The following is a 15207-nucleotide window of genomic DNA, read 5'->3' on the forward strand; positions in this document are numbered from 1 at the left end:
AAGATGATTAAACAGCATGATCATTACACAGGTGCACCTTGTGCTGAGGACAATAAAAGGCCACTTTATAATGTGCCGTTTTGTCACACAACACAATGCCACATATGACTCAAGATTTGGGGGGTGCCGAGGAGTATATCTGTCTGTAATAAAGCAATTCTGTGAGGAAAAACACCTTTTAATTGGCTGGGCCTGGCTCCCCAGTGGGTGGGCCTGACTCCCAAGGGGGTGGGCCCCTGCCCAGTCATGTGAAATCCATAGATTAGGGCCTAATGAATTTGATTGATTTTCTTTTATGAACTGTAACTCAGTAAAATCCTTGAATTTGTTGCATGTTGCGTTTATATTTTGTTCAACATACACAAAGTGTAAAATTGGGATGCAAACTCAACATTGAATGCATGTCAACTCTATATGTGACATGGCACAGGTGTCTTCTTTTTTTAAGCCCATAACCATGTGTGTGAGATCTATACTTTTTTTCAAAGTAGATTTGTTTAAGACTACCAAGAATAACTCTGTGTGACCCTGATTTAGCCCACTGCAGTAAAAGGTTAATGCACTGCTTTAGTGCCCTTCCCTGCCTCACTCTGATTACTCCCAGACAATCCTAGCAAAATACTTGCACATAAATGTTTACTTTGCTAATGGAAAACTATGCCAGTAAGTTACTTACATTTTTAAGCAGAAATGATTTGTTATTGAGATAAAAAAAAAATGGTTGCACTGGACAGTTAACATGTAATATAATTCAGTCATGGTTTTGTGTTTTTAAATATTTGTAGTTTAATTCCAGCATAGTAATGGAAGACTTGGGTGGCACTAACAAACTTGCTAGAGTACTTACTGAACTATCAATCGTATAAACAAAGCATACATACATGCATTAAAATAGATTATTAAATGGCACAGGAAATATTGAGGATTCCAAGCAAAGGGACCTTGACTCTATAATTTGTTTGAGTTTCTTAGTATTTAAAATGGCTTTGTCCGGACCATTTCATTTGCGGCCTCAAGATTCACAATGACAGAATGATGTCATCACACGCTCTGTAGAACGGACAGTCCATAGTCAGCCAAGCAGATCGCCACATCTGTTAAAAACAGAATCGCTCATAATGTTTCCTTATATTCAAAATGAATGGGTTAATTACACTTGTGAGCTGGCCCAGCAGCCTTGTCATGAGTCTTGGGCACACAGCTGTAAGTCTGCTAGCTAAATCATGCACTAAATATGTCACCTAGAATTAGACCCAGTGGGGCAGGCAGGTTTTTCACAGTCCAAGTGTAGAGGCCTCGCAACTGACAGACACAGTGGACACAGTGAAAATACCAATGGTAGGATGTTAATGGTAGGGAGGTGGGGAAGATACAGGAAACCAAGTGCAGCTCTGCATCTTGAACTTAGATTGGACATTTACCTCACCCATGAATAACGCAAATGTATTTCATAAGATGTCAAAGTTGAGTACAGATGTATTTCATTTCCTTCCTTATCAGTTTTTTATGCTAATGATTGATGACTCAGTAATAGTTCTGTGGCCTAATACTGTAGATCAATATGCTGAAAATGTTCCACATCACATCAACCAAACCATTTTAACTATGATTGGCACGGCCGTCAGATGCATGAAAAACCAACTTGGAACATTCATGGATGTGCAGAAATGGCAACAATGTTGTTCATAGGTGACTCTAGTATAGTCAGTTCAAGCGAGGAATGTTATATCAGTTCAGAAAGTCATTTGGCTCATATTTCTCCACAACAAACAACAACATATGTCACACAAGTGTGACATACAGTGGGGCAAAAAAGTATTTAGTCAGCCACCAATTGTGCAAGTTGTCCCACTTAAAAAGATGAGAGAGGCCTGTAATTTTCATCATAGGTACACTTCAACTATGACAGACAAATGAAAAAAAAAATCCAGAAAATCACATTGATGATGTTTAATTTATTTGCAAATCATGGTGGAAAATAAGTATATGGTCACCTACAAACAAGCAAGATTGCTGGCTGTCACAGACCTTCTTTAAGAGGCTCCTCTGTCCTCCAATCGTTACCTGTATTAATGGCACCTGTTTGAACTTGTTATCAGTATAAAAGACACCTGTCCACAACCTCAAACAGTCACACTCCAAACTCCACTATGGCCAAGACCAAAGAGCTGTCAAAGGACACCAGAAACAAAATTGTAGACCTGCACCAGGCTGGGAAGACTGAATCTGCAATAGGTAAGCAGCTTGGTTTGAATAAATCAACTGTGGGAGCAATTATTAGGAAATGGAAGACATACAAGACCACTGATAATCTCCCTCGATCTGGGGCTCCACGCAAGATCTCACCCCGTGGGGTCAAAATGATCACAAGAACAGTGAGCAAAAATCCCAGAACCACACGGGGGGACCTAGTGAATGACCTGCAGAGAGCTGGGACCAAAGTAACAAAGCCTACCACCAGTAACACACTACGCCGCCAGGGACTCAAATCCTGCAGTGCCAGATGTGTCCCCCTGCTTAAGCCAGTACATGTCCAGGCCGGTCTGAAGTTTGCTAGAGAGCATTTGGATGATCCAGAAGAAGATTGGGAGAATGTCATATGGTCAGATGAAACCAAAATATAACTTTTTGGTAAAAACTCAAGTCGTCGTGTTTGGTTGCATCCAAAGAACACCATACCTACTGTGAAGCATGGGGGTGGAAACATCATGCTTTGGGGGTGTTTTTCTGCAACTGGACCAGGACGACTGATCCGTGTAAAGGAAAGAATGAATGCTGCCATGTATCGTGAGATTTTGAGTGAAAACCTCCTTCCATCAGCAATTGCATTGAAGATGAAACATGGCTGGGTCTTTCAGCAAGACAATGATCCCAAACACACCACCTGGGCAATGAAGGAGTGGCTTCGTAAGAAGCATTTCAAGGTCCTGGAGTGGCCTAGCCATTCTCCAGATCTCAACCCAATAGAAAATCTTTGGAGGGGGTTGAAAGTCCGTGTTGCCCAGCAACAGCCCCAAAACATCACTGCTCTAGAGGATATCTGCATGGAGGAATGGGCCAAAATACCAGCAACAGTGTGTGAAAACCTTGTGAAGACTTACAGAAACGTTTGACCTCTGTCATTGCCAACAAAGGGTATATAACAAAGTATTGAGATAAACTTTTGTTATTGACCAAATACTTATTTTCCACCATCATTTGCAAATAAATTAATAAAAAATCCTACAATGTGATTTTCTTGATTTTTTTCCCCGTTTTTCTGTCATAGTTGAAGTGTACCTATGATGAAAATTACAGGCCTCTCTCATCATTAAAGTGAGAGAACTTGCACAATTGGTGGCTGACCAATACTTTTTTGCCCCACTGTATACAGTAATGAAACAAACATCCAAGAACAGTCTATAAAATAGCAGCTAACTATATTGAACAAAATAAATTCTAAATTTTCATTTCTGGACAACATTTTGTATATTTTTTGACAAATCCATATCAGGTGATTGGCCTCTCATTTTTTTCATTTGAATTAAAACAGAATTGGGATATATATTTTTGCACCCGGCAGGAAATAAAACTCTTAAATGTTATGTTCCTCATTACATTGTAAGTGGGTTACCATATTCATTTGCAGCTGAAATAGCTTATACATAGTAGCGTCCTCCTCACTGATTAGTATGTCATCAACAAGCAGTTTGTACTTACATGTAAAAGGAAAAGTCCTACTTCTCTGGAGGTTTAGTCATAAATTATACACCAAATATTGTCTAAATCTCGACACTCCCTTGCTGTTTTCTTTGTCATCCAAATTGTTGAAAAATAACTAAATGATTCACTAATTAAGGCAAAATTGATTAAAATGAAGACATTATTTCTCTAAAGACATACAGTAGCTTATGTATAAACGTGGCGACAAACATCACATGATTTCACAAAACTGTGAGAGAATAACACGTGTGTTGTATTCAGGGCTTGCTAAAGGTGGGTGGCAAAACAAGAAACGAGGTAGAGAAAGTGCTGGACTAAAATGGATTGTTCATTGTTACAGAAACTTTGTACCTGAGTAATTAATGTGAGTATTAATGTGAGTAATTAATGTGAGTATTAATGTGAGTAATTAATGTGAGTATTATATCTTTCCACTGAATGCAACAATTAGTCGGACATAACTCATATTGCACCTCAATGTGACATTTTATCTTTGGATCGCTCCATTTCGCACCTAGTAATAGGAGCGCCCATCAGTATTCACACATCGCCTGAATGCTCATTACAGCAACCCTGCCCCTCTGAAGCACTGAGACTTGCAGTCTACATCCCAGGCTCCACTTTCACAGTCTCCATCCCCATGACAGATCAGTGTTGTGTACGGGCGGCTTTCATCTCCCTCTGTATTATTACCTAGTTTTAATAGTTCCATCATATGGACACCTTTATATATAGTATATAATATATAGTCAGCTACAGGCCACACGAAGAAAGACAACAGAGGTTCAATTAAGATAAAGTGTTTGACTGTAGTTAGCATTTCTGTAGTAACTTCGAAATAGGTGCAAAGTCACATGTGGATAACTCTTTTTCTGGTCTGGTCAATGTCCCTTCCACTGTGTCAACTCTGGACCTCTCACAGAGTTTAATGGCCACTATGGCAAGGTATTTTTAGGACTCTGTCAGCTGAGATAGTTTCAGATGCCGCTTATGATCAGATCCCATAAATGTGTAACATTGGTGTCCCTTCCCGTGGAAGAAAACTATCAATAGCTGACTTTGCTTGACTGGGTTAAAACCTGTCAGTAGTTGACCTCTGATGCCCTTAATGTATGGTAATCATCGTGTTTGTTCTAGGAAAGCAATGAATATCTCAACCTGCTTTAAGTAGAGTTGTATTGAATGCTTGAATGACCTGTGTCAACAAGATGATGGAAGCCACACAGAGGAGTGATCCCCTGTCTCTCCCCAGAATGTTGGGTTCACAGGCGGTCAATTTTTCTGACTTTGTAATATGCAATTGGATTTCCCCTTTGCAGATTAGAGTATGGATGACCCACCACTGAGACACTTTCGACATATTGACTTACTACATATGCAACAGCTGTCTTAGCAGGCCTGCTTGAGTGCGGATGTAGTCAATGTTGCCAGTTGTTGCAGTTGTCATTGCGGTAGAAGGGCCAACCTTTACCGATGGACCCACTTGAATACCTATTTAGTTTCCTCTAAGATGGTGGTTGCCCATGTGTATATACTGTGTGCACACCATGGGGGATAGAAATGTCATCAGTAATGTCCAAGAGCTCTGTAGATATGAATAAAGTATTGTTTTAGAAACGTCGTTTTGAATAGGATACATTGTTTCTGGAGCCTCACCAAGTGCGTCATACTCATTTCAGATTCATTGAACATTTGTAACATAATACTGTAGATCTAGTCCTAACCCTTGCCCTGACACTAAACCTTGGAATAATTACACAGTAATAACACTGTAATGTAAATTATGAACTCATATCTTTTTGAACATCTGTTTATTTTGACAGAGATAAGGGAATGCATATAGCAGCGACTGTCCTCATGTTCTCTCCTATAACGTTGTTGTGGAAGCCAGACAGACTCATTGGTCAAGACAGCTATTGTATCAAATATATGGGGCTTTCTTTGGATTTATTTATTTGTTATTCGCAGAGCACAAAGTTCCAGTGTACCACATCAAAGACGTTGGGCTACAAAGCTATATTGGAATAGCCATTTTTACAGACTGGGTCTTACCACCTGCTTTTCTGAGTGTCCTTGATGTTGCAACAAAATGTCTTTCAGGCTCTCTTTAGCTATTTTTATTACCTCCATTTCTATTCTTTCATCCAATTCCCTCTTAGACACAAAGGGCCTTTGTAATATATATATATTTTTTACAAAACAAAACTCTGGAAAGTGAGTGATCTTAGAAGCAGTAAGAAGATAAGCAATAAGATTGGGGAAAATATGAACTGCTTGAATCATCCAGACCCATGTTTTTATACTTCGCTTATGATAATTTTCAAAATTGATTTGTCTCTTCTTACCTTGGTCCAGATGTGATAAACTGAATAATCTCTGTCCACCACAGATATTACACATTTACGGGATCTGATCATAGGCGGCATCTGAAATTATCTCAGCTGACAGAGTCCTACAAATACCTTGCCATAGTGGCCATTAAACTCTGTGAGAGGTCCAGAGTTGACACAGTGGAAGGGACATTGACCAGACCAGAAAAAGAGTTATCCACATGTGACTTTGCACCTATTTCCAAGTTACTACAGAAATGCTAACAGTCAAACACTTTATCTTAATTTAACCTGCGTTGTCTTTCCTTGGTCATAGACATATCTGATATTGGCAGAAAGCTTTCATTCTTATTAATCTAACTGCACTGTTCAATTTACAGTAGCTATAACAGTGAAAGAATACCATTCTATTGTTTGAGGAGAGTGCACAATTTTGAACATGAAAAGATATTAATAAACAGATTACGCACATTTGGGTAGTTTTGATACAACATTTAAACACAAATGCAATGGTTCATTGGATCAGTCTAACATTTTGCACATACACTGCTGTCATCTAGTGGCCAACATCTAAATTTCTCCTCGGTTGGATTAATACATTATGGTCATTTGTCTTGCATTTCAAAGCTGATGGTACAAACAAAAAAAAATGTTTATCTTTTACCAGATCTATTGTGTTATATTCTCCTACATTACTTTCACATTTCCACAAACTTAAAAGTGTTTCCTTTCTAATGGTACCAAGAATATTCATATTCTTGCTTCAGGGCCTGACCTACAGGCAGTTAGATTTGGGTATGTAATTTTAGGCGAAATTTGAAAAAAATGGGGTGGATCCCTAAGACTTGAGACTTCCCCAATGTGGCTATTTCCATTGTAAATAAGTGCAAAAGGATTGATCATTTCTATCCATTGCAATCCAAAGAATAGAAATGTCATCAAGTTACTTAATGCATCCAATATTTATAATTGTTTATTTTTCTTTAACTATTTTACAGATAACTTAATTTCGGTCTTCATTTGGAGCCAGCTCTTTTGTCATGAATGTAGAGCCACAAAAGCGTTGTATAGCGGAGAAGGTTATTACGGCTATCAACCATTTTAATTATCTACCTTAGGGCACAGGTACAGCTGAGTAATTTATTTGAGCTGGCAAGAATACCCTCCATCAAATCTCCACACACTAATAGAGAATACAGTGGTTTGAATTCAGATGTCAGACTGTTCACTAAACAACCTCATATTGTTTGATTGCCCCTCATGTAAAGATAGGGAAACATACTTAATAGCATGACCCATATTAGACCAAAAACAAATTACATATTTGTGATATGTCTGTGAGATTTGTGGAAACTTTGGTATCACAATAACATTCTGTCACCCTGTCCTTTGTTAATTTCAGAGTTTTCAGTGACGTGGTTCAATGAGCAAACCTCTCCGCAGATTGACACATCGTGTGGGGGGGTGTGACGTTGAGAGATCACATCCCTGCGGGTTCTGAGGTGACGGGTCATAAATCCCTACAGACATGCAGAGAGAAAAAACACAAACCTGAAGGAGATTTCTGTTCATGCATAGAAAGCCGTTCTCCCTCACCACCAATGTCTCCCCTGGGGACTGGCTGCCAACTCACTGCATGCAAAGCAGTCTCTGCTGCAAATGGGTGTGGGTGAGAAGAACTTCGTGGTGCGGGATAAAAGACAGGGCCGACGTCCCCTGAATTCACCACCCTCCCTATCATCCAGATGATCCTGAATGCCAATTACCCTCAGTTCTGTGGGGAGTGTGCTGTCAGTCAGGATGTGTCTGCGTGTGACGGCACGGAGAGGCAGACGCCGTGACTCTGCCAACAGTGCACAGCACCGGAGTGTAAAGCTGCAATTTAATACACTGCTGGTGACCAACAATGGGACATTACAGCCTGTAATACATTACACATCCTTCCATAAGCACTGCATCACAGTCTGGGACAGACTTTGAATCTTTGTGCTATTCAACTTTGGTGCCCTCTATTTTCTTAAATCTCTACTGTATTTTTGAGGATATGATTACACTTCCTTAACCCCAATAGAACATATAGAAACGGAAATGAATGTAAAGCCTGTTCCTACAATATATGTCAATGTATGACTATTATTGACGGTAATAATCTTTTTTCTAAAAAGTGTCTTTGTTTATGTGAGAATGTTATGTATACAAACTACTGCACACGCACACACATATCTTATTCAGATAACTGGAAGCATACCTGTCAGCGTAGTGTACCTGACAGTAATGAGCAGTAGGTTTTTACACTACCAAACCAGCTGTGATTGTATCAACCAATGGGAAAAAGAGCAATACTACCGTGTAAATACTGCAATGTGGATTCGATTGAATAAAGCCCTCATTTAATTACATCAAGAAATGTCAAGGCAGCCTGAATCTATGGTCAGATTAGAAAGCTATACAAAGCATTGCAGTGACATTTCCAAAGGTGGACCTGCTTTTGATGGCCAATATCTTTTCCTCTCTCATCATTTTCTTCACTTTTTTTCAATGATTCAGACAGCATTTTGAATCTGGCTTTCTTGTGAGCAGATGCTGTTGAGATTTGTCTACATATTACCATCTTGTCTATTGCCATCCGGCTTATCCAGCTTTGATGGAATCGTTAAAAAGAAGATATGAGCAGAATATAGGCGTACCTGCCTTTGTCAGGCGCGGTTTTCTCATCAGATGTGAGCATGGCGATAAGAATCGGAGCAATGCCTGCAGGTCGTGTCACTCTATGCATAGCAATCCATGACTGTGTGGCCGAAAGAAAAGCACTTTGAGAGTAAGGAGAGGGGAGGAAAAAAGGGTTTGTTTTCTCAGTAATAAATATGTATTGGGCTTTGACTCTCTTTTTCAGACACATTGTCGTGACGTGACTATCTTTAAAGTGATAACTGCTATTAATCGAATAATTACCTACTACCTTTAACTATTACTCTATTAAACTAAGAATGAATGATGAAGTGATGAATCAGCGATACACAAATTAGCTTAATCATTTATTTACTAACTAACTAAATAATCACACATAAACACACACACACTGTACAGATTATTGATTACTAAGATAATACAATGAAAACAGTCCCTAGTGGACTAACCCGATATGATGGCTTGTTACACAATGAAAAGGGGTTGGAGAAAGATAAAAAGTGGGTGAGACAAAGAGGGTGGACTTATCGTACATACATTTGGAGACTACGCTCCCCGTACATATTAATATTTAGCACCTTAACAGGGTCTTACCATTTTCTGGTCTTGTAGTTTTAACCATTTCAACGTGTGGACAACGTCCTCACATTCTCTGGTCTCAGCGAGTCCTTTCAAGCACTCTTGCATGAAAGGCGGTTCCATCATGAACTCTGAACTCATTAGGGGCGTGGCTTAGTTAGTGTGCAACAGACATGGAAAACCATTATCTCATTAGAAGACTTAAATCAAACTTCTATCTTTTCACAAATAGTTTCATATTTAAATGATATAAGTTTTACAACATTTAGATGTAATTTTGAGTAAGATCTTAAAGTTACAATGTTCCCGTTATAACGTCTTTCTGATAATATTAACGACATCACAAAATAGACATTAATTTCCCGTATTACACCTGTCATCATTCCCAACATTCTTTATGTTAGACATATTGTTTCAATGTCCATTGTTTGATGTTGAAGTTTTGGTGGCACAGTCTCTCTCTACACACAGCACATTCCTTTGTTCAATACTGCATGGTAAGAGAGAGAAAGTGTATGACTTGCATTAAGTCATAAAACTGGCCCAACTCCCCTTTCCTCTCTGGTAGGGGGGGGGGGGGGGGGTCTGGCTATCTGTCAGCCCTGTGCCGGGCTGAACTGGTGCCTTTGATCCTCACCAAGGAGAGAGAGTCATGACAACATTCTAAGTGACAGTTAAAAGAACTGGATGGAAGTTTCTACATTTTCACTGCAACTCTTGTCCTTTATCATTTTGCAATGTAGGCAATGCTCAAAGGTGCACATGGCATGAAGTAAACACAGAAAAAAATCTGTGCGAGGTCTTTACCTCTGTACAGCCTCTGATCTAACAGTCTACATTGCTCTGTAGATGTTGGGTGGGCAGTTAGTGGCTATGGGTGCTTCATGGATGGAGCACGACTCCGAGCCAAATGGCGCCAAAGCCAGGAAATAAAGACAGGATTGATTACTTTGACTTTGACATACCTCCAGAGAAAGTGACTCTCTCCTTAGCGCAGAGAGCATCCAACTCCTCCTCTCACCATGACAGTCTGTTTGCAGCTGATTTACAGTAAAGGAATGTTAGATGTTGTCATGTAATAAGCTCTTTTACAGAGCAGCTGAAAACTGCAGGAGTTATCGATGATTAATTTTATGAATGTAGGTTTTGTTTGCGAGTTGTTTTGTTTTGTTCATTGCTTTATCTTGCCCCCTGTCAGAACAGCACCCGGGTACATGATTGGAAATTGAACAAGTGTTATGTTGTATTATTTTGTGTCTGCTTTATAGTAACAATAATATTTGATTTTGTACCGTTTGCCAGCCTGTGATGCACCACAGAGAAATGCAAGGACATTTCACAGAAAACGGGAACAAGACAAACCATGATTAAAAATAATCATCAACTAAATAACATGATATGACACACAACAACCGTCATCCATATTACCACAAATATCAGTCATGTTATAATACGAGCAAAGGCCAATCTGTCCCTGTGAACACAAAGGTCTGCAGCATTTTGTGAAAACAGTTTTCAGTAGCCCTATGTGCTGTGAGGCAGATGCTGCAGGCTATGCAGGCGGGGGGCCCTGTGTGTTTCAAACATGGCAGTGACACACACACAGGTTAATATGATAGTCCCATGCCTTATCTAATGTGACTAGGGGGGCTTTCTTGGCCATGGCACAAAGCCGCTTTGAAGCATCTGTCAATGCCCTCCCCTGGATAAATGTCATACGTGGAATATCTCAGGTGGCAGCTGGGGCACTGCAATGGTAGAGGCAGGCATCCAGAAAACAGCCGAAAGCATCACACTCCTACAGCGGCACATTTTAAATCTTTTTTTGACTACTCTACACATGAACAAAACCAAAAGGGGTCTCTCAACAGTTTTAAAAACACATCAGGGTTATTGCTGCTTCATATCCAAAACCTATTTCCTCAGGAGACTGAAAAGATTTAGCATGGGTCCTCAGATCCTCAAAAGGTTCTACAGCTGCACCATCAAGAGCATCCTGACAGGTTGCATCACTGCCTGGTATGGCAACTGCTCGGCTTCCGACTGCAAGGCACTACACAGGGTAGTGCTTATGGCCCAGTACATCACTGGGGCCAAGCTTCCTGCCATCCAGGACCTCTATACCAGGCAGTGTCAGAGGAAGGCCCTAAAAGACTCCAGCCACCCTAGTCATAGACTGTTCTCTCTGCAACCGCACGGCAAGCGGTACTGGAGTGCGAAGTCTAGGTCCAGTAGGCTTCTAAACAGCTTCTACCCCAGGACATAAGACTCCTGAACATCTAATTAAATGACTACTTGGACTATTTGTATACCCCCCCCCCCCACTCTTTTACTCCGCTGCTACTCTCTGTTATTATCTATGCATAGTCACATTAATTAACTCTATCTACATGTACATATTACCTCAATTACCTCGACTAACCGGTGCCCCTGCACATTGACTATACCATTACCCCCTGTATATAGTCTTGCTATTGTTATTTTACTGATGCTCTTTAATTACTTGTTCCTTTTTATTTCTTATTCTTATTTGTTATTGTTGGTTAGGGTCTTGTAAGTAAGCATTTCACTGTAAGGTCTACACCTGTTGTATTTGGCACATGTGACTAATACAATTTGATTTGATTTGATTTGTATCCATTTTGGCCTTCACCAGGATTTCATTACTGTCTGTGAAGGCTGTCTATCCACAAAATGACAAATACTAGTCTCGGCCACTGCTTCTTTAAAACACGGTCGTCCTCACCTCTGTGTCTCTATGCTCCTCACAGGCTATCTGTGGAATTGTGCTGTTATGTTCATATAATCTCTTTTTGGATGGAGAAGCTTCTTTACCTTCACTTTATACCAGCAATATGTGCCAAGCCTCCCATGGCATTGAAACTCACTGAGCCCCATGATCATTGTTCCTTTTTTTACCTGCTGGTTGACTGGAGAGGGAAAATCCAGATCCTAATCTCTCACTGTCTTTCTGTTTGATAAAAGGATATTTTCCTTTGTACGGACAACATTCAATGGGAATCCTTTCAATCATGTCTCTCTTTCAGGACTGCATTCAGATTTCCTAAAGGAGTACAGCATATGTTAGGAGCACTGAATCATAACATTGTTCAACCCATTATTCAGTGAATTGTGTTATTTTTCAACGACTATACAATATGTATTTAATGAAATCAAACTTGTTCATAAATGTCATTAATGTAAATAGTCTGGTAATGAATATGTTATGGATATACTGTAACCTTAATGGAAATGAAGGGTTCCTAATGGGAAATACCTGTAAGCTTTTGAATATCTGCCCTTCATTTTACACAATAGTGCATGGTACACTATCATAGCATTCATTGCTAATTCAACTCTTTCACAGTCTCACCTCTTCAAAAACGGTGCCTTGAACCCACACAGTAAATTACATTTCTCTCCACATTATATAGACCTTTAAGAATGGAAACTGGAACTACTTATAAAACCTTTTGAGAGTCTATGAGCAAAAGAGGGCGAGACATGCAACTCAATATTCAGACCTGTACTGGTAATATGAAGTTTTACCTATTGGTGTGTTTACTACTGAAATAAGCACCATATTAACACCAAATTGCACCCAACATGTAACAATAGAGATCCTATCACTCTTGATTATAATTAATTAATTAATATAATAAATTATTATATATGTAATTTATTATTTAATTTATTTAGCTAGACAAGTCAGTTAAGAACAAGTTATTATTTACAATGACGGCCTGCCATGGCCAAACCCTAACCCAGACAACGCTGGGCCAATTGTACGCAGCCCTATGGGACTCCCAATAACGGCTGGTTGTGATACAGCCTGGAATCAAACCAGGTTCTGCAGTGAGCCTCTAGCACTGAGTGCCTTAGATCCCTACGCCACTCGGGAGCAAAATTCCATGTAACAGCCTACTTACATGACACAATACAGACAAGAAAACAATACATTGAAAGACTCATAATATACCAGTATTAAAGGTTAAAAACTGTTTAGACAATTTGGGATTGTGAATATGACACTTTGGTTAATTGGATCTGTTATTTCTCTCCACTAACATCTCCAAATGTTAACTCTCGAGTAAAGATGACAAAAAATTATATTTTAATTAGGACATTATTACAAAACTGCCAGCAAATTTCCAGGCTCCCTTTTCTCCTCTGTCAATGTTCTCATTGACATCCCTTTAGTAGGAGAGTGATGCAAAAACAAATAAGTTGGCTTGGAGAACGTAACAAACTGATAAACCCTTGAGACAACAAACATCATACATTTTTTTTAGTCAGCTAAACTTTTCTACACCTTTTGTTATTATGGATTCTGTCATCATTGTAATATAATAATGTATGTCATTTAGCGGAAGTGGAGTCTATGTCTAATTAGCATAAACATTTATTCGCAGTTTTATTCGTCATAATCTGTGTGTTTCAGCTAGAGACTTCCGGGTTTTTGCATGGGCTTCGGCTCAGTCTCACACACTTCACAGGACTCACCAGAAGGTCATCTGGTTATTGTGTGGTTCCTTTTTTTGGAAAAGGAACCAGGGTTACACATGGAACACTTTATTTGTTATGCTTTTCTATATCTCTAAGGTACAGGTAAGACACTTCAAACCATACTTCCTTTTGATTTATTTTTGGTGTACCTTTTCCATGTATTCAATTAGTTTCTATGGGCTAATGGCATTAATACCAAATTCAATGTTTGATCAAATAATTTGTACATATTTTTTCATACTTACAGGGGTCCTAAAATTCTAAATCAAATAGCTAAATTGTCCATCTAGATATCACCATCTAAGGGCTTAGACCGACAGGAGTAACTTAGAGTCATGCTTGCATACAATTGTTTACATATGATTGGTCCCGGGAATAAAACCCACTACCCTGGCATTGAAAGCGCCATTCTCTACCAACTAAGCTACATTAAGCCTGTTAGGTCCCAGCAGTACTTCCCAACAGACAAAACAGTAAGATTATAACTCCAATGAAGCAACTATAAAGAAGTCAAATGATTTCACCCAGTGAGCTAGCGGACTTCTGTGGTTCTCTGGCAAGTATGGATAAACCAATTCTTTCCACTCCAGTAAAGACTGGATAATTGGAGCTTTGTATTAAGATTGACAGTAGATGAAAGTTAGTTATTTATACAGAGTGAACCGTGGCAGATTGTTTATTAGAGTCTTGTCACTGTTTACAGCTAAAAACAGCACTGCCTTGACATTGAGAGTGCTTTTCAAAGTGAGCGTTGAATTGAGATTTTAAAAGGAGGTCGTTTACACTCTCTTCACTCTTGAGCAACCCTTTAATCAGGAAATCAATATCTTGAGGAAATCAATATCTTGAATCTCAATACAGTATATGGAATCAAACTGTCCATTCTCATAATTTCAGTCTTTCTTTACCGTGTCACACGTGAAAACATTCAAAAAAATCCTAATGTCCTGTTTTATGGACATTGACTGTTTTTATGTGCGCACCTGAATGTGCGGTATGGGGCTTGATGAATGTTTGTAACTGAAATACTGCAATGCATGCAAACATGTCAATTTGCAAGTCTACCTGGCTCCCGAGTGGCCCTGCAGTCTAAGGCACTGCATCTTTATGCTAGAGGTGTCACTACAGACCCTGGTTCAATTCCAGTCTCTATCACAACAGGCTGTGATTGGGAGTCCAATATGGTGGTGCACAATTGGTCCAGCGTCGTCCAGTTTAGGGTTTGGGAGGGGTAGGCTGTCATTGTAAATAAGTATTTGTTCCTAACTGATTGGCCTAGTTAAATAAAAGGTTCAATTAAACCTTGTCACACTTGCTTCTCAGTTGGAATGTATCCTGTAGACCAGTAGTTGTGAGCTTTTACATTTCTGGATGCATGGTTAGAGACTTGCAAAGCAAGGGT

This window comes from Oncorhynchus kisutch, linkage group LG3 (assembly GCF_002021735.2).
Source record: "Oncorhynchus kisutch isolate 150728-3 linkage group LG3, Okis_V2, whole genome shotgun sequence".
In the NCBI taxonomy this organism is placed as follows: Eukaryota; Metazoa; Chordata; class Actinopteri; order Salmoniformes; family Salmonidae; genus Oncorhynchus; species Oncorhynchus kisutch.